Genomic DNA, 21,691 nt, shown 5'->3' with positions numbered 1-21,691 from the left:
CTACAATGCTACCATAGAGTATATTTCCCTCAACTTGCACGAATATTGTTTAGTTTATGTTACTTTATTTTGTTGTGTAAGTTATGTTCAGAGTCAGATTTATTTATCACTGTACATCAAAATGTAGATACATATATCATATATAACTTATGCTAATTTAACAATATTTGTATTGAGGTTTGACATGTTTACCAGGAGTGATTGATATGTTTGTGGCCTAAAGTAGAAGGAGTCAATTTTAGAAAACCTAGCAACTTATTTCTCAACATAGTCCCCTCCTACATTTAAACACTTAGTCCAGTGGTTGTGGAGCATATGGATCTTGGACCCCAGGAAGTGTCCACAGATGGGTGATTGATAAGTTCGTGGCCTACGGTAGAAGGAGATGAGTTATACAGTTCTCGTTACATGCACATGCAGTTCAACTGTTTTAAGTGATTATGCGGAAAGTTTGAAGTTAATAATTCGTCTCCTTCTCCCATAGGCCACGAACTTATCAATCACCCATCTGTGTTATTAACTTCAATCACCCTGATGAGTTATTAAGCCTCGCTAGATGAACTCTGAGCCCTGATGCACTCTGTAGTGATGGCAATCCCTGGAGGTATCTGTTGGAAATGCCAAGGGCGAGAAGAAAAGCACAGCAGAATCAGGCCCACATCCTGAACTGGCAACACTGCATTGCAAGGACTGAAAGAACATGACTGGACCGAGGAATAGCTGGTAGCTCCTTAATGCTTTGACCTTGAGTGCTCGTCCAGCACGAACATTCCTCCCCTTGACAACATGATTTCCTCAGGAAGAAAATAAATTTTAAGCTTAAATGCACTGAGGGATAAATGGTTTTAGAGCAAGAGCCTGGATAATTAGGCCCAGTCACTTTCTGAAAGGTGCCTGATTACTCTGAATGCAATTTCCTCCTTCCAGCCTACTACGACTGCGGGAGTTGGAGAGATTGCTGATTTTGAATGTTTCTCTCTGCTGCAGTCTGATATTAGAGGCATTTTCTCTCAGAGTTGCCTTTATGTTAGCACAGCAGAGGTGGACGAGTCTCCACATACCCCATCACTCCCCCACCAAGTTGCACTTTGAGAGTGAGATCAATACTTGGTCCATGTAGGAGTACAGCACAATGAACTGCCTTTCTGTGCCTTCAAAGACAGGAGAACAGAACATTCTTTTTAAAAGCAGGGATTAACAGTTGGTGGATTGAATAGACATTAGCTAGCAGTGCAGCTATATCCAATTAATGAGGTCAATCACACAAAGCACACTGTAGAATTCCATTCCAAGTGTTTACACTGCACTCTGAATTAAGCATTTATGTCCACACAACTAATTGTTCCTTTGATTTGCAATTTATTGGATGAATTGGATAGTACTCAAGACAAATATTTGAAGGGAAACAGTCTTTCGATGGATATGTTGTAACAGGGCCTGCCTAATCCTGGAGATTCTCTGGTAATTAATGGGAGGCACTCTGAATACAAAAGTATAGATAGCTGAGGATCAATAAACAAGGGCACACTTGAAATTGCCTTATTAATTCACACACATGATCTCAGTGCGAAATTTCCCTCAAATCTGATCCCATTAGGACATCCCATAAGCATGTTGGCCTCTTCTCAGAATTCACTGCCCAGGGTTCATAGTTTCAGAAGTGCTTAAAAGGTCCACCTAATGAATAATGCCCCCTGTGCAAAATTTGTCAGAATGCAATCATGCAACACAATCCATTACCACATAAAGCTTGCAAATACATCACGTCACTACATAGGTACAAGGAGCAGAGATGAGACTGGCTGATAGAAGATGATTTTTAACATTTATTTATTCATGGGGTGCCAATTAAATGGATTGCTTTATCCTGGATGGTGTCTGTCTTGTTGAGCTATAGCTATTGAAGTAAATGAAGCATTTTTGAGACTGGGAGCAAAAGCCTTCCAAATCATTCAAAAGACTGGTGATGCGCCAAGAGGACTATTAGATTTCTGTGGTGTTGATTTTACAACTGGAGTTCCTGATGGGGAGCATGTTTAAGGGATCAGCTGGTCATAACTTACCCGTTCATTCTGAGTGTTCATGCATTCCTAATTTTTTCAACTTAATGAAGTACTGAGTGGCTCAGGGATGACAATTCCTCTATGATGCATGCTTCCAGCAATGTGAAATTGCCCCAGAAGCACCCAGCAAGGAAGAGTAATCCTCCACTACAAAATCACTTCCCACTCTCCAAGCTTCCGTGAAGTTGTTGCATTCACAATGTTAATCATTCATTAAACTCACAGAAAGTCAAGTCTGGTATTTACAAAACTCTTGTTAAGCGGTATGGTGATTATAAAGGACTGCCAATCAAACTCCTAGCCCAGGGAATGAACTTTGAAAAACGTGGTTATGAACTCTTCCCATATCTCTCAGACAAGTGGGTTGGTACACTAACTGGCCACAATAAGTTGCTCCTTGTGTGTAGATGAGTGACAGAATCTGGGGAGAATAAAACAGGATTAGCGCAGGACTGGTGTAAACTTCAAATTCACTTTATGAATGGTTGAACCCCAAACTTTCAAAATGTCAATATTCTAATATTTTTTCAAGTTATTTTTCCATGCTGTACCTTTCTCAGGTACTCCTCAATCATACTTCCTCCTCCCTTATTATTTCCCCTTCTGTACCTGACGAGACCATGAATTCACATGCTCTGACTCATGGCCTTTCTTAGCCCCTTCTTGATTTATTTTTCTATCTTTTAGTTCTGTTGTTTAAGGAGATGCTCACCCATATCACTCATATTGGACCTTAGATCCCTTCCTGATTCTTTACTTGCTCAGACTCACAGAAATACTGTGGGACGGACATTTTTGCACTTAAAGTCACTAGCTCGGGAACAGGCCTTCTGGACCACATCATCCAGCAAGCACCTCTGCCCTCCACCCACTTCCTCACAATGGGCAGCTTACAACAGCCAATTAACCCTACCAACCTCTACCTTCGGGAGTAGCTGGGAGAATTTGCAAACTTCATGCAGGCAATGCCAGAGGCCGGGATCAAACTCAGGTCACAGGAATTGTAAGGCAATGGCTTTACCTGCTGAGGAAATCGAGAATACATTGAACTAGTTGGGCAGGCATTGAAATTGTATGCCGCATCAAACTTAACCTTTACTTTGCTTCATTTCTTGTTTAACATCAAATGCCTAAACTATTATCACATCGAAATACACCTCTGCTTCATCCATCCCTTTTCCTACAGCATTGATACTAGAGCCGTGAAACTGATTTTCCACTTCAAGTCACAGCATCATCTTCATTCTCACCGATAGTGCAGCCTGACCCAGAAATATCCTCAGTTGCACAGTTTTGGACAACACGCACGAGTGGAGGGGTAGTTCCAAGAATAAAATCAGAGACTTCTGAAGTTGATGACTAATGATGGGTCGAGACAGAGAGCAGCCAAGGAAGGTTTTGATTGAGTGCATGGGGAGAATCTGCCGCAGCTGGCAGGAGGGACGGCAACAGGGGAGCAAAGCTTAAGATAATTTAGTGAAAGAATCCAAGCTGCGATGTGGAGAGTGGTGAACTGAAAGGTACTCACAGGAAAGTCGGCGAGGCAGTCACAGAGAGATACAGTGGGAAACGCTGTTCAAAACTTCATATTTAGAAAACACTGTATCATTGATAAAATATGCCATATTTAATGGAGGATGTTTATTGCAGAGTTTCACAATGCAGATCCTGCAATATATAATTCAGTGGCAGCAAAGTATCCAACATGTTTTCTATATTTTCAAAATATCAAGCTGCAGTTCACCCGTCCCTGACAAGCTTCACCAATAAAGTCCATTCCATCTGGATGCATCACGGCTATGTAGGGCAATTACCATGCCCCAGACTGCAAGAAAATGCAGAGTTGTGAACACCGTTCAGCACGTCACAAAAACCAGCCTCCCCTACACAGACTACACTTGTTTCTGCCTCGGTAAAGCAGCCAACATAATCAAACACTTGTCCTACTCTGGACAGTCTCTCTTCTCTCCCCTCCGATTTGGAAGACGAGCCAAAAGGCAGAAAGCACGTATAACTAGTCTCAAAGAAAGCATCTGTCTTGGCATTATAAAACTATTGAATGGAACGCTTTGATGATAAAAGGGTCTCTTGATTTCAAATCCACATCATCATGGCCTTGCACCTTATTGTCTACCTGCACTACACCTGGTAACTGTGACTGTATTCTGCACTCTGTTATTGTTTTTTCCCCTGTACTGTGCTGATGTATTGAGTTGGTGAAATGGTTTGTATAGATGGTTTAGGGAAGGGGGAGGAATGACACCTCATACTCCAATTAAGTAGCCTCCGATCTGATGGCATAAATATTGATTTCTCCTTCTGGCATTTTTCCTTCCTTTCTTCTGTTATTCCCCAATCTGGCCTCTTACCTCTTCTCCTCTCCTGCCTATCACGTGCCCCTAGTGCCCCTCAATCTTCCCTTTCTCCCATGGTCCACTCTCCTCTCCTCTCAGATTGCTTCTTCTCCAGCCCTTCACCTTTCCCACCCACCTGACTTCACCCAGCAGCTTGTAGCTAATCCTTCCCTTTCACCCACCTTTTTATTCTGGCATCTTCCCCTTTCCTTTCCAGTCTTGAAGAAGGGTGTTGGCCCAAAACATTGACTCTTTATTTATTTCCGTAGGTGCTGCCTGACTTGCTGAGTTCCTCCAGCATTTTGTGTGTGTTACTCTTGATTTCCAGCATCTGTAGAATTGCTTGTGTCTATCCTATTTACTTCCCTGTTCTTCCTCATCGATACTCCATCTCACCACCTCCTCTGACTGTCCTGCCACGCAGCAATAATAGGGACAATTAACGGCCATCACGTCTTTGAGAATTGGGAGACCCCTGGGGAAACTCTCAGAGAGAAAATGCAGACTCCACTCAGTCAGCATCAGAGATACGAATCGAACCTGGTCACTGAAGCTGTGAGCAGCGACTCCCCCAGCCACACCACCCTGCCTTCTGGTCTCCAAAGAAATCTTTTCAATTACTGACATATGAGCACCTCTGCTCAATGACACTACTCCCAGACAGAAAAGAAACTTGGAGCTTTCATCAGCATGTAGGAGATGTACAGAGTAGAGGGGGGAAAATCTCAGAACCTTTTTGAGACTGTTGAGAATAATCATTGCTGTAACATGACACATTTTATACACTTAGGTGTGCCAGTCCTGAGTATCAGACTGCAGCCGGTTATTTTCCATCAGGTAATGTAAGTAGTCTGCATAAAGGGAAACCATCATAATAGGTTATAAATAGGCCCTGATTTTATAATAAAGTCACAGAGTTAACAGCAATTTACTTTCTATGGAACATATTGCCCATCCTTGCCAGCTTTCAGACACAAAATGACTAAATTAATTTCCATGTATCTCAGCATCTGTGCAGGCTATCACAGAGCACAATGATGAATTAAGGAAATTGTTCAAAAATATTCTTAAAAGTCACGTGTTGTCAGCCAGCTTAATCTGAAGTGAGATTGTCTTAATTTTTTTTCTGCTGTAGGTCAGAAGACACTGTTCACATCAGAGAAACAGAAATCCCTAGGGATACTGACTGACTGCGTCTTGTCCCTGAGGAAACAGACTAAGAGTTGCAGCAGCTGTTCAACCGATCGAGCCTGCTAGAAATCACACTTAATATTGATAAAATGTGGTAGCACGCCACTCATAAAGGTCTGGTGTCCTTGTCAGAAGAAATTATACTAATATGAACGTTAGAAAATCCTTCCAAAAAATTTATGTGAGAGATGTTCACGTGGATTGACTAACTGGCTAAATCATATCAGATCATTCGTAATGGAAAATGCCAGCTGGAATACCAAATCCTGGTTTCCTTTTTGATCCCTTCCTTCCCTCGCGTGATCAGTTTGCTTCTCCGTCAGCAGTTAGTGAAACAAAAGCATTGGGTAGCTCACTGCCGGAAAGTCCCTTGGGTCCCTTGTTTCTTGTGGCAATAGACATAGGTCAGTGCTACCCAAGTACAACAAGAACAGTTTGGTGCAGAACTTTCCTTGCTCTTGGTTTATACAGGGTCAACTACCACATAGTCAGAGGTGTCGATACACTTTGGATAATGGTGGAGGACACCACATAGCAAAGTAACACACCTTCACACTCCAACTGAGAACATCCATTGAATGGTGAGAAGTCTTCTGCTCTTCCTGACTTACTGACAATCTCTAACCCCTTTCTCCACCCTTCCAATGACTCTTTGTTTAATTGATGCTTTCCTTTATATGAGACTGGCTGTATTGGCAAGGCTCGTGTTTACTACTCAGCCCAGGAGGCCCTGGAGAGGTGATGGTGAGCCACCTTCTTGATCAGCTACCATCTGTCTGGTGATGGTGCTCCCGCACCGTTGTTGGTTAGAGGGTTCTAAGACTTGGATGATGAAGGAATGGTGATGTATTTCTCAGTTAGCATGGTGCGCTAGCTGAAGGAGAACATATAGGTAGGGGAGTTTCCAGGTGTCTATTCCCTTAGTGGCAGAGATGACGAATTTTGTAGATGCTGTTGAAGTAGCCTGCACAATAACTGGTGCACTGTCTAGTTGGTGCACACTGCAGCCACTGGGCTCTGATGAACAGGGGATGTTCTGTGCTTGGATTTCCAGTGAGGGAGGCTACTTTGTCATGGATGGTGTTGAACTTCTAGAGAACTATTGATGCTTCACTCATCTAAATGAGAGAAGGGTAGAACATCCCACTCCTGACTGGTGCATCATAGATGGCAGAAAGGCTCTGGAACATCAGGAAGTAAGTTGCTCATTTCAGGATGCCCAGTTTGCACCTGCTCTAGTTCCTCTACCTTTCACCCTCTTGAGTTGACCCACTTGAGTTTAAGAAAGGTGAGTCACATTCCCTTTTTCTGTGAGCCATTCTTTCCCTGCACTTTGAAACGGTTGGGGAGAATGCCTGTCAGTCAGCCCACTTCAGGGACACAATGTACTGTCAATTTGGCCTGGCATACTGGGCAATGTGGTCAGATTTTGGAGCTGTGTCAGCAATAGGCATCAAGGAGCCTGAACTACCTGGAGAGGTCTTGGCAGACACGTCTGCTATTGTCTCAGGTGGATATCAAAGATCCCAAGGCAATACAATTGAACTGGATACACTAGGGAAGATTAATCCTTTCATAATCAGCATTAAAGAGATTATCTGGTCAATATTATATTGATGTGTATGGGAACCTGCTCAGTGAATATTAAATGTCAAGTTTGGCAAAACATTGAATGCACTTTAAAAGAACCAGACTGTCTAAGGAGGACCTTGTGAGAGCCTGAATCTGTGAAAGGCAGCATACAAATGTAATTTCTTGCTCTCTTTTCCATTTTGTCATGCTTCAGTATTTTAACAAACTTCTTGCCATTTGTTTGCTTTTACGATCAAATCTTGGTTCCGCTGCTTTTATCATTTTTAATACTTTGGCAAGAGCTTCACTGTGCTGCTCACCCAGTACCAGTGTGATCAGTTGAGACGAGTATGATGCTCTATTGAGGGGTTATTCCCTTCATGGAGAACCCCTATGTGTGACTTTGCTTAATGTGAGGTCAATACACAGACAGCTACCAAGTAATCCTTGACAGGTTGGGGTCATGGTCCAGTGGCATGGAACGCAAGACAACTAAGGACTCTCCAGTGCTACAGCCTTCCTCCACTTTCACTGCTGTTGTGACGAGTCATCATCATCCTGCAGCTCCAACGTTGAGGTCTTGGTAGGATCGCTCTTTGTCTAGATCCTCCCTTGAATCTTACTGCCATGAGTGACACTACCAGGAGCTAAGCTCAAGACGGCGTCATTCTTAGGATATCAAGAACTCACAAGCCTCTCCACCCCAAAAATGTGATGATCCCCACCTACTATTTTGTCATATAGACTTTTATCTACGTATTATTCATAATATACAGGGCTATTCAGCCCACTGAGTCTCTACCAGCCCTCAAAGCAATTGCATCGCACCTATCCTCCCCCTACTGTCCTGGAATCTTTTGTCTCTCACATGCCAGTCAACTCCCACTGCTCTCCGACCGCCCATCTACACTTGTGGCAAGTTATTGTAGCTGTTTAATCCCCTAGTGCTATGGGATATGGGAGGAAATTGGAGCTCCCAGGGGAAAATCTGTGTGGTCACAGAAAGAACAAGTAAAGCCCACACAAACAGCACTGGAAGTTGGAATTGAACATGAGTCACTGGAGCTGTGAGCACAGCAGCACTAATTTTAACATTTGGTCTGTCTTAAAAGTGAAAGAATAATGGCATAAATAAAGGTGACTAAATAGATCCTCAACACTCATTCAATTTAACATATAGACTAAGCAACAAATAGTTTTGCATCATAGTTCAAGTTCAAACTCAAGCTTACTTTCATCTGACTGTACATTTACATTCAACCAAATGAAACGATGTTTCTCCGACCACAAAGTACCCTCAGAAGTTATAGCCCACAGAGCACATAGAACAAAATATTATCATAAGTTAATAAAATATAACTCAAAATGTATGCTGTGCACAGCACAGGTAAACAGTACAGTAAACAGCTCGCTGTCCTGGTGACGAGACCTCAGTGGTGGCAGGGTTTTCATTGGTCTCACAGCCTGAGGGAAGAAGCTGTTACCTAGTCTGGCATTCCTAGTCCTGGTGCTCCTGTACCTCCTTCCTAGTGATACAGGGTTAGAAAGATTGTAGGATGAGTGGAAGGGATCAGTAACAACACCTTGGGCCTTTTGAATCTTAATAGTCTTAATAATATAAGATCAGTGTGCAATTCAGCATGGAAACAGGCATTTTTGCCCAATTCAGCCAAGAAGTACATCAAAGCTGGTCCCACTGCCCACATTTGGCTTGAATCTATCTAAGCCTTTCCAATCTTTGTATCTGTCCAGGTGCTGTCTAAATGTCATTAATGTACCTGCCTCAACTACTTGCCCTGGCAGCTCGTTCCATATATGCACCACCCTCTCTGTGTAAAAGTTGCCCCTTAGACCACTTTTAAACCTTTCCTCTCCCACTTTAAAACCATCCCTCCTGGTTTTAAATGTTTCTACGTGGGGAAAAATACTGTGCATTCACCCTATCTATGCCCCCCATTTTCTATACACCTCTACAAGGTTCTCCTCAGTCTCCAATGTTCCAAGGAATGAAATTCTATTATGTCTAACGTCACCCTGTAGTGCAATCCAACATTGTTGTAAATCCTCTTTACACTCTTTTCAGCTGAATGACATCCTTCCTACAAGAGCATGACCAGAAGCACACACAACACTCTCAATACGGCCTCATCAATGTCTTATTCAAATACAACATTAAGTCCACTCCTATGCACTGAATAATGGAGGCCAGCATGCAACCTCCAGTGGCTGGAATCCCATTGAACTGGTAGCTACATGGTTACAAAGTTGTGAAGGAGAATTCGGAGTCAATGGGTAACATCAGTGACGATATAATTTCCTAGCGTGGATAATTGATCGCAATGATACTCGGCTCAGCTGGGACTTCCTGCACAATAAGCGGGTAAATTCATTCAGAAATACCTTGTACCAATTTCAAGGGGTGGCACCGGAGTGTAGCAGTCAGTGTAATACTATTACAGTGCCAGCAACCCGGTTCAATTTCCGCAGCTGCCTGTAAGGAGTTCGTATGTTCTCCCCGTGACTGCGTGGATTTCCTCCGGGTGTTCCAGCTTCCTCTGACATCCCAAAAATGTACACGTTAGTAGGTTAATTGGTCACATGGGTACAATTGGGTGTTGTGGGCTTTTTGGAACGGAAGGGCCTGTTGACATGCAGTACCTCGAAATAAAATAAAATTAAATTAAAGATCACCATAGATGTGGGAGAGCAGGCAGCACAGTCATCTGGGACGCAAGGATGAATAGCTCCTGAGAACTGGTAAGTGGCACAGTATTTCACTGTTCTTTGCAATGGATTTAACTTGGACAATCCCAATATTGTACTCCAGCACATCACTCTTTGCTCTTCTGAGAGCAGAGACACGAGGTAATGCAGAACACCATCTCCCCTGTGTGCAAACTGCCCCTTGGCTCATACCTGCCTGGTGTGTCAGGTTTTTCCATGTCCAGGAGCTATTCCTCTGCATCCATGGAACATCGAGTGGTGCAGCACAGGAACAGGTCTGTGGGCCCCAACATGCTGCTGAACTAATTACACCAGTAATTAAATATCTAACTAAACTTCTGCTTACACAATGTCCATGTCACTCTATTCTCTGCACAATCAGCCTCTGACATGTCTGTCTCCATTACCATTACTCATGCCTGTCTACGTAAAAACATTTGTCCTGCACATCTCCTTTCACCAATCCCCACCTTACCCATAATGAGGGGTGGCGTCATAGCAGAGCTGCTGGCATAACACTTGACAGCACCAGCGACTGGGGCTCAAATTCTCCCCGTTACCACGTGCGTTTCCTCCGGGGTGGGTGCTCTGGTTTCCGCCCACAGTCTGGGTTAGTAAGCTGTGACTATGCTAAACTGGGTGCTGGAATCACGGTTACACTTGTGGGCTGCCCCCAGCTCGTCCTCAGACTGTATTGGCCACGGATGCAGGCTACTCATTTTACTGTTAGTTTTAATGTTTCCATGTACAAGTGACAAGTAAAGCTAATCTCTCCTTCTAAATGCATGCCCTCTAATATTTCCACCCTGGGTAAAGATTCTGAATGCCTGTTCTATCCTATGCTCATACTTTTATAGATTTTATCGAGCTACCCCTCAGCCTCCAGAGAAAACAATCCAAGTTTGTCCACAATCCTCCTTATAATTAGTTCAGGCTGCTTCCTGGTCAACTTCTTCTTAACCCTCTCCAAAGTCTCCACATCCTTGCTGTAAAGGAGCAAACATAAATGCACACGATACAACGGTGTAGTCCAACCAAAGTTTCATACAACTATAACATGACTTCTTGACTCTTATACTCACTGCCCTGACAGATGAAGGCAAGCATACCATATGCCTTCTTTACCACTCTGCCTTCTTATCACCATGAATTATGAGCCATGAACTTGGACCCTAATATCTCTCCGTACCCCAATGTTTTGTGTGAGTTGGCTCCTACTGGATCAAAGTCAATCACCTTCTCCCACTGTCTGGGCTGAATTTTTTTGTGGGGTTCAGTAGGACTGGGTCAGCTGGATAGTTTCATTCCCTTCATGACAAGCAGGTTTGGGCCGATCCAGCCAGTTGGAGGTACATTGCTAGTGTATCCTGTATGACTGCGGAACAGTGCCTTTTAATGTTTGTGCTTCACTGGTGGGAGGCACAGAGAAGTAGGAGGGGAAGTGAGAGGAAGTAGCAAGTCACTGGCCCCAGAATGCCTCAGACAGAAGTGCAACATGGTGGCCAAGACCAAGGTGCCACAGGATGGCAGTGATGTTGACCCTTGCAGACAGAACAGTTGACAACTCAAGGCTGGAACGCTGCCCTTGTTCAGGAGGTTACAACTGGGCACAGAGTGCTTTACAGATCAGAAGACGGGCTCCTGGAGGGACACAACAAGAAACCCTCTTCAATAGAGTACTAGACAAGTCTGCTCTGCTTTAATCTCACCTGCTCCCTCAATGCCACTGCTTTGGTCAAGAAAGCACAGCGGAATCTCCACTTCCTCAGAAGATTGAGCTGAGTGAGGCTCCCTCCCCACATTCTAACTAAGTTTTACAGGAGCACCATTGAGAGTGGGCTGACCAGCTGCACTACTGTCTGGTACAGGAATCGCATGGCGTCTGACTGCAACTACTTACAAAAGATTATGAGGACTGTTGAGAGGATCATCGGGGTCTCTCTTCCACCCATCGGTGATATTTATCAGGAGCACTGCATATACAGGGCCCTTAGCATTGACAAGGATCCCACCTACCTGTCCAGCAATCTCTTTGACCCCTCCCATCAGGCAGGAGGTACCACAGCATTAAGCCAAGAACTGTTAGGCTACTTCCCCAGACCGTAGGACCACTGATCTCCTTGTCACCACCCAGGTCTCATCACATATAAATCTCCATTAGCATTACACTCTTTACTTTGTAGCTTGTGTCATAAGTGCCGCCTGTTATTTGTTAATTTCCTAGTGGCAATATTACTTTAAATGTTATGTGCGTGAGTTATATGTACTGTGTTGGAACATTGTTTGGTGTAGATATTTGGTGGCTGAAGGACAATAAACTGAACTTGACCTTGAACTTGAACTTAATGCTTGTGTATGGTTTCCGTTCCTGTGGCATGACTTACACAGAAGCCTTCATAACAGGGAAGCACGGAATCAGCCCTTGAGTTATTATTGCCCCACATACTGAGACACAATGAAAAGCTTTGTTCTGCATGCCATGCACACAGACCATTCTGAACATAAACACCTCAAGGTAGTAAAAAAGGAAGAATGAAAATAGAATGAAGAATTTAGTGTTACAGTTGCAGTGAAAGTGGCTTTCAAACAGGAACTAAGGTGCAAGAGCCATGGTAAGGTCAACTGAGAGATCCAAAGTTCAGTGTTAACATATACGAGGTCCATTCAACATTCCTACAACATTGTCACAAAAACTGTCCTTGAGCCTGGTGCTACATCTTCTCAAACCTTTCCCAGTGCGAGTGGAGAGAGGACAGAATGACTGGGGTGGATGGGGTTTTTGATTATATTGGCAGCTGGAAGGGTAAACAGAGTCAGTGAAGGGGAGGCTGGTTTTCACAGTGAACTAGGTGTGTGCTCACGACTCCAAACTTTCTTGTGCTCACATGGAATTGTTGCCATACCAAGCTGTAATGCATCCGGATATGATGCTTTGCTCAGATAAGACATAGCCGCAGGAACCTTGTGCAACAGTCTGCAAAGCTCAGCATAGCTTGTTGCTTAACTGAGCTGTGTAGCACTTTAAATAGCTGGCTCACTGTTAGTGCCCATCATGCGTCCAATTCAGGAAATTGTAACCCGGTTTAAGCTGGCAACACTTCAAATTAGCTCCGCGTGATGACTAACATCATTGATAGACATTCTCCATGTCAAACTTCCTGCCCGCTTGAGAGCCTACCACACTTAGGAGGGCTGTGCACACGCTCATCAGCTTTGAGTGACTTAAGCACAGCAAAATCCAACTGTTAAGGACACTGCACTGTACAAATTACTCTGTAACCCACAGATTTCAAGCAGGGAAGTTGTTCAATTAACATTTGCTTTAATTTCATTCTCAGGATATGGGTATCACTGAAGAGGTACAAGGGAGCTTCCATGTTGAATTTAGGATGAAGAGCCTCTGACCTGAAACATCAGCTCTGCTTTTCATTCCATACACAGTGCTCAAACTGCTCTATGCTTCCACCATTGTTCTTAAAATGTGTCAGTCACAAATGAAACATCTGTGCTTGGTTTTCATGATAATCCAAAAAATTTGTGGTAAATTTTCCTTGATTGCGGATCTAAATAACTGGATGCAAATTCTGAAATGTTTACGGTGATATTTAAACTGAGACAGCCATCAGGAATGTGTCCAAGAAGTAAACTTGACAACATTCTTCCCTCTTCTGAAATCGGAAAACTGGAGATTCAGGAAATCCAAGACAAAAACAGAAAATGTTGGAGAAGCTCGGCAAATCAGACAGCATCCGTGGGGACAGAAGCAGAGTCAAAGACAAAGAAATGTTAAATGTTATATCAAAAATGTTTTTAAAGTTATAGGATGCAGGAGGAGTGCAGGAAACAAACGGAATATCCATGATTGAGCAAGAGAGAAGGAATAACAGAAATTGTGTGCTACTTGTCTTAAAGAGGATAGTGAAGACTCATTAACTGAGGCTATATTCTGAAGATGTAAATAGAGAAAGATAAATGTGGACACATGCAAAAGAAAGAAAAAAAGTAGCAGTGTTGGAATTGTGGGATATAAAACACAGCTGTTGCTTAAAATCTTAGATAATGTGTTATGTAATTGCATGCATGTATTTATTGAAGCTCAGTCTGGAAAAATTGGTTTCTAAAATTAAAACTAAGTGCATACACATATTTTCAGTGATTAAAGGCTGAGCCTGTTGAGAGTTCATTGGATTTCAGGCAGTTTGGATTTTCAGTTTAAGTTCTCACTTTGGGTCACAATCATAACCCATAGCCAATCTTGATTACACAGAGTTCCCATGGTAATCTAAAGTGCAAGTGATGGTTATGTGAAATGTTAATTATTACATGCAGCTGGCTTTCTCTACAAATGTTGTAGGTAATGTCTCTTCTGGTGGGACTTCCCACCTTGTCCAAATTTCTTTCCTACTGTTCAAGTTACAATGTCACTGAGGTCTACACTGATATTGTTCTACAAACTTGAATCTAAAATCCAGATGAATGACGTGAGTGTTTTGTTAATGTGTGTACCAAGTTTATGAGCCTAATCTCCAACTAGCTTTGTCACTGGACTGAGATCCTGCTCTATTAGTCTGGTGCACTATTACCATCCAACTTTACAATACATTACCTCTGTTCCTAATACATACAATTCCACCCCTCAGATTTGCAGTAGGAGCCAGATATGAGGAATATCCGAAGCCACAGGAAGTATCAATAAAATGGACTTAGGCTGAACATTACAAACTTTTGTTTAGAAGGAGTGCTGGTTACAAAGAGCGCAAAGGAAAAATTACAAGGCTGTTTTGAGGGCTTAAGGGACTGACTCATAAGATGTTAGACAGTCTGGGCTTTTATTCCTTGGAGAGATGAGGGGTAATTTCATAGGCATTTAAAATCCTGAGGGGCATAGATAGAGTGAATGGTCTTCTTTCTAGTGTTGGAGAATGGAAATCTAGAGGACATATAGTAGTTTTAAGATTAGAAGTAAAAGGTTTAATAAGAACATGAGAGGTAACAATTTTTTCACAGTGGGTGGCAGATATGTGGAACCAGCTGTTGGAGGAACTGTTTGAGGCAGCTATGTTAAATACATGTAAGTGCAGATGTCCTCCATTTCTCGAATGTTTGCTTTACGACAGCTTGCTGTTATGAAAGACCTACGTTAGTACCTGTTTTCGCTAACCAAAGAGGATTTTCGCTTTGATGATAAAAAGACGCCCGCTTTTTACATGCGTTTACCCCGAAAAAGACTACCATGATCGTGAAACCTTGTGCGGGCAGTTGTGTGCACACGCGTGTACATGCGTAGGCATGTACGTTTGATGTGTGTGTGTGCGTAGGCATGTATGTGCACATGCGTGTACATGCCAATTTTTTTCTCCAAATCGATTTTGGCTCGCTGTCTTCCCAATTTTGATAAGTGAAACTACACCGTAAATGCAATATTTCTACTTTATATAGGCTGTATATTTATCATATCATTCCTGCTTTTACTATATGTTTGTGTTATTTTAGGTTTTATGTGTTACTTGGTAATATTTGGTAGGTTATTTTTTGGGTCTGGGAATGCTCAAAAAGTTTTCCCATATAAATTAATGGCAATTGCTTCTTCACTTTATGACATTTCTGCTTACAAACGGTTTCATAGGAACTCTCCACCTTTGGATAACGGGGGAAACCTGTATTCCATGGACAGGTGTATGAATAACAAATGTTTTGAAGGATATAGGAAAAGGGATTAGCTTGAATATGCAGTGTGTGTGTGTATGTATGTATGTATATATATATATATATATATACACACACACACATACATACTGTATGGACTGAAGGGCCTATTTCTTGCTCTACCCCTCTATATAACTCTATGATCTTCCAAAGTTTACAGAAGATATGGTACATTTTCACACAATCAAAGAAACTTGGGAACATCCTTTTCAATATATTTGATTAAATTAGGGGTGCAATCCAAAATGCCCACAGAACCTTTCTCTGGCTTTATTATATAATTTGTCATTCTTGTTCTGAAAATGCTTTTTCAAACATTTGATATTCTTTTATCAAAACTAGAACTATTGTAATTTATGCCACATCTCTTGTCAAAGTTAATCTCCTTCTGTGTTAATCTCTCTCTTCCTGATAATCAAATGCTGAGCATCTGTTATATCTTTGATGATGAGGCTTCCCGAAGCTAATATCGTGTGGAATGGTGCAGTCAATAACTGGACAGAATAGAATTCAATATTAATACCTATAGATGCAAGATATCCGATAATCCAAGTCATTACATTCCAATTGCACCAGTCTATAATGTCAAAGGATAAAAGAGATATTTTATTTTCTCCCTAAATGTCCCTATCGTCACATGTTTTCTATAACTCTGCAAGAATTTCAATAATGGTATTTTGCTCTTAAAGCATACAATTTTCAGGAAACATACACTTTAGATGCACATTTATACAAGAGTCAAAGCATCTCAGTTGGCAGAGAAAGGAAAAAAAAATCAATGAACATATAAACTCAGAAATTTCCTCAGAAATTAAGCTACAGTCAGGAGAAAATTGGCCTTTTAATAATCATACTGATGCTGCCACTTCAATTGTTACACTGAATGATAGTGACTTCAATCAATATTCAACAGGTAACTGTGCCAAAGGCTTGGCATTGATGTTAACTGTTTGTGAACTAGTTTACTCCTGTATGCTTAAGAAGCTGTTAATTGGTTACTATGAGTGTCCCCGGATGTAGCTGACTGGCAGGTGAATTGGAGTGGAGGATGGGGAAGCTGAAGCAAGTAGAAAATGGGAATAGCGTAGGATTGAGGTAGACGGGTGGTTGATAGTCGGCACTGATCAGGTGGACCGAAGCGTATGTTTCTGCGCTGTATAACTTTTGTTCAGTGACGGTGATAGTCAATACTGTTCCAGAGCGTTGGTGTCAGTATGCATTGTGCTTCCTTTAGCATTTTGAAATATTTCAGAATGTCAGTGTCAAGCTTGGTCTGCATGTACGTGGAGATGATGAAGTACAATAAGGGCAGAATTCAGGCAAAGTTAACACTTGCCATGTCAGCAACATTGCCAGGATTTTCACAACATGCTCAGTTGATGGGCATGCAAAACAGAGAATAAGCTGCAAGAGTATAGGGAAACAAGAGGACAGAGAAAGGGACTGATGGGATTTGTTTGTTGTTTGTAACAAACAAATCCCTATTTGACTCCATGGATGCAGGTCAATGGGTCGAAGCTTATTAATGGTCCAGCACAGACTAGGTGGCCCAAAGGGCTTTTTTCTGTGCTGTAGTGTTCTAAGATTCCATAAACCTAGTGGGGCTATTGACTTCCTTTTGTATTGTAGTAAGGCAAGTAACTAGGAGGGTTTTTTTTCTCTATTTACTTTACCTTCTCTGTCAAAATACCTCCATCAAATCTCCTCTTAAATATAGAAGCACACAAAGCACTGGAGGAACTGAGCAGGTGAGCCAGCATCCATGCAGGGAAGTGGGCAGTTGTCATTTCGGGTCGAGACCCTTTATCTGAGATGAAGAGACCAGATGAAGGGTCTCAACCCGATACGCTACTGTCTACTTCTCTTCACAGATGCTCCCTGACCCTCTAAGCTCCTCCATCCTTTGACGTGTTGCTTCAGGTTCCAGCATCCGCAGCCTCTTGTGTTTCCTTTTAAATGCCCTTGCTCTAAGTGTCTCCAGTCCCTCTGCATTGGGACCACACCAGTATCTTGATTTTTAACTGATATTACCTTCCCTTTGTCTGTCAAAAAGGTTCTTCCCCCTCTTGTCTGCCCAATCTGCTGGCCCTGATATGTCCTCATATATCCTTCCTATTGCTGACCACACCTCTAGGTTTGGTGTCATACGCAAATGTTACCTTCACACCCATATCCAAATTGACAGAGCATTGAATAGACCAAGATCACTACCATCTTCTAGTCGGAAATACTACTTCCTGCTTTGCATTCTGAAGTCAATTTTCTGTCCACACTGCCAATGATCCTTTAAATCCACGGGCCTCAAGTTCATTAATCAGCCTTTTGTTTGAGACTTTATTTAATACATTTTGAAAATCTATATAAATAACCATTGCATTCCTTTCACCTTCCTCTGTTTCTTCATCAAAAAATTCAATCAGATTAGTCAAACACAATTTGCTTTAAATAAATCCATGCTCCCTCTTCTTTACCAAGTCAAACTTCTCCAGGTGCTCATTAGATTTTTCTGATTATTGCTCCCAGAAGTTTCCTCACCCATGCTAACTGAACTGACTGGCCGCTAGCTGCCTGCGTTGTCTATACGACCCTTCGTTAGATAGCGATGTTATATTGTATGTGCTGCTTTCTAAACCTCCGGAATCTCTCCTGTACCCAAGGAGGACTGGACGCTTTCAGCAAACACTTCAATAACTTACAGCCCTACTTCTTGCAGAAACTAAGGATGCATCGCATGTGGACCCAGTAACTTGCCAGCTCTTCCGATATCTTGGCCTCATCGGTTTTCATCCTGTCCCTCATCACTGCAACCCCACTTTCTATTGCAAATTTGGCCACTTCCTCTTTCCTCAGTAAAAATGCAAAGTACTAAAGTTTTGCATTATGATCAGATCTTCAAAATCAGAATAGAAGTCAAAGTCAAGAACATTGTCATAAGCACAAGTACATGTATGTACAGGCACAATGAGAAACTCACTTGGAGCAGCATTGCTGGCCCATATCATTAGATACACGACTTTCAGAAGGAAAAACATAAATTTAACATAAATTATACAGAATTAAACAAGAATGAACACAATTAGAATGATAAAAGAGAGGCCAATGTAGTTAAAAGTAGTCAAAAGAGTTGCTAAGCTGAGGTATCAATTAGATCTTCCATCTCTGTGCACGTTCTTTGCCTCTAATTTTGGGATGAGCATATGTCACATTACCTGGTTACTACAAATATACTTGTAGAGTTACTTATAAGATACAGGAGGAGGCCTTTTAGCTCACTGAATCAATGCCAACTCTCATAGGTTTTCCATCAGTCCCATTCCTCCCACTATAACTCAATCTCTCTCCTCTCCCATCAGGCACAAAGACACAAAAGCCTGAAAACATGTATCACCGTATCCCAAACATGTACTAGGTACAGTTTCAGCCTCACTGTTAAAAGACTATCGAACAGTGCCCCAGTACGATAAGATGGACTCCTGACCTCACAATCTATCTCGTTAGGCTCTTGTACATTATTTTCTGCCTGCACTGCACTTTCTCAGGCACTGGTATGCTTTATTCTGCATTCTGCTTTACCTTCTACTGTGTAATGAATTGATTGGTATGGACAGTCTGTAAGACAAGCTTTTTACTGTATGACAATAGTGAAACAAATTCAATTCCAATTCCAACATCCTGTTAACTTCTCCTTGATTCCCCAACCAGCTTCAAACCCTAGGGTAATATACAGTGTTTAGTTCATCTTCCAGCGCATCTTGGAAATTGAAGCACCCTAAGGAAACCTTCACTGTCATAGTAGAACATACGAAGTTCACAGAGGGAGTCAGGACAGAGCCTGAGTCCCTGAAGCTGTGTGTCAGCAACACCATCTGCTGCACCGTTGTTCCTTCTGTTGGAGCTGCAATTCCGTTCTTAAACATTCTCTTTCCTCATCTTATTTTTACTTCTGCTCTCGCTTGACGACACTCTGCTGTTTCTCAGTCACTTGATAATCACCACTGCTCTTCCATCTCCCTCCTTGCATCACAATCCTCAAAGTCTTTGCATTATCATATTGTATTAGACCCTCCCTGTGTGGCCAGGGAGCTCCATCTTGGACTTGTCTCCCTCTCCCGCTTTTAGGAATACACTCAGTCTGTACCTAAAGCCTCTTTTCTCCAAAGGTCGCCATAGTTTTGTTAACATTTGACTCATTGAAACTTGGAGATGGTGGAACATGGGGCAACTAAATTGTGCTGCTCACGATTCCAGAATCTACAGTCTCTCTTGTGTCTCCACTTTGCTGCTTCACTGCAAAGACTCCTCAAGATATGCCACACTGAAGAGGCTTTCCTCTTCTCTCCAACGGGAGATCTGTGTCATCTCCACTCCCATAATTTCTGTTGTTCTCCTGCTCCTCAACCATACTCTGAGCTAGATCCACCTACCAGCTGCTGGCTGACTCCTCCCCTACCTTGCAGTTCTTTATCTGGCCATCTCTCTTTTACTTTTCAATCCAGATGAAGGGTCTTGACCTAAAACGTCGACTGCCCATTTCCTTCTACAGATACGGCCTTTCTCACCGAATCCCTCCAGCACTTTTGTGTGTTGCTATTGGAATTTGCCTCTATTATATTGAAAGAAGTGCAATAAACAAAGGCGAACACATAAAGAAATGAATGCATGTTAAAGTAGCATGTGTTCCTTAAGGCAAATTTGCCCCAGTAACAATAATTATATTAATGCAACGGAAGTAGTCTCAAATTACACTAAAAAAAACGACAGTGGGCCTGAGGATTAGAAAACTTGGTAAGTTACCGGAGGATGACCAAAGTGTTGATAAGGAGAGGTAATATCTAATACAGGAATAGTCAAATGAGAAATTAATAAATAGACTTTAGGAGGTCCTATTGATGTGTGAGAAGGAAATGATTAGCTAAAGTTAACATGAGTCTCTTACAAGTTGAGACAGGAGGAATTATATTAAGGAATAAAGAAATGGCAAAAAAAATAAAACAAATACTTGTTGTCTGACCTCATTGAAGAAGGCATGGAAATACTCTCAGAAACAGAGAATCAGCTCAAAGAACTCAGAGTTTGTCAAGTTAATGGGACTGAGACCTGAGTCATTCCAGAGTTGTTGTTGACCTGTATCCTCGAGAGGAAGCCATAGAGAAACTGAGTGCACTGCTTGTCACTGTCCAAAATTGGGCAGCACAGTAGCGTAAGCAGTTAGCACAATCGAGTTACAGAGCAAGCAATCACCGATCAGGGTAAGGAGTTTTTACATTCTCCCTATGACCGAATGGGTTTCCTTCCACATTCCAAAGGGATACAGTTTGGGCTGTGGTTATTGAGTTGTGTGTGTGCTAAGTTGGTGCCGGAGGCATGGCGACACTTGGACTGTGCTCGCCATCGATGCCAAATGATTCATTTCACCGTCTGTTTCAATGTTTCGAGCTAATCTTTCATCTTCTTTCTTTCTTTTTAAAATTCCATACAGTCGATAATATTGGGAGGCACCGAATGTAATTGCACCATTTAAGAAAAGGAGAGAATAAACAGGGAACAATAGACCTGTTTGGGAGAATGCTGGGATCTATGATTAAGAACGTAATGGCACTTGGAAAATTCTTACAGCGTTACACAGAGTTAACATAGCTTGATCAAAGGGAAACAATGCTTGACAAATCTGCTACAATTTGCAGCCGAATAAAGACAAACTGGTTGATGTATTGCATTTGGATTTTCAGAAAATCTTTGACAATGTGTCATACAAGGAAATATTGAACAAAATTTAGGAGCACAGTGAGGAGATGATATACTGGTGTTGACTGAGGATTGGTTCATGGACAGAGAACACAGTAAGAGGTGCTGGGGTTGCAGCTGCTCGCAGTCTACAATAATGTTTTTGAGGATGGAGGGAGTGTAATTGGATGTAGGAAATGAGGGTCGATGGCAGTGAGGGGTCTGAGGAGGAATCAGAGTGGTTTCAGGAGGACTTAGGTAGTCTGAATGAGCAAAGACATAGCAGACAGAATGTACCATGAAAAAAAAAATCTGAGGTCACATCTTTTAGCATCAAAAGAATGAAATATGGAGTGA

General features: G+C 42.1%; 1 protein-coding gene across 9 annotated transcripts in view; it reads right to left on the bottom strand.

Annotated features, from left to right (window-relative positions):
- LOC132392867 (receptor tyrosine-protein kinase erbB-4-like) overlaps positions 1-21,691 on the bottom strand; it is a 942,732-nt gene that overhangs the window by 182,306 nt on the left and 738,735 nt on the right. The gene's annotated exons all lie outside the window — the stretch shown is intronic.

Source organism: Hypanus sabinus, chromosome 4, assembly GCF_030144855.1.
Source record: "Hypanus sabinus isolate sHypSab1 chromosome 4, sHypSab1.hap1, whole genome shotgun sequence".
Taxonomy (NCBI): Eukaryota; Metazoa; Chordata; class Chondrichthyes; order Myliobatiformes; family Dasyatidae; genus Hypanus; species Hypanus sabinus.
The sequence above is the reverse complement of the archived record's forward strand: the minus strand, read 5'-3'. Positions and strand labels throughout refer to the sequence as shown.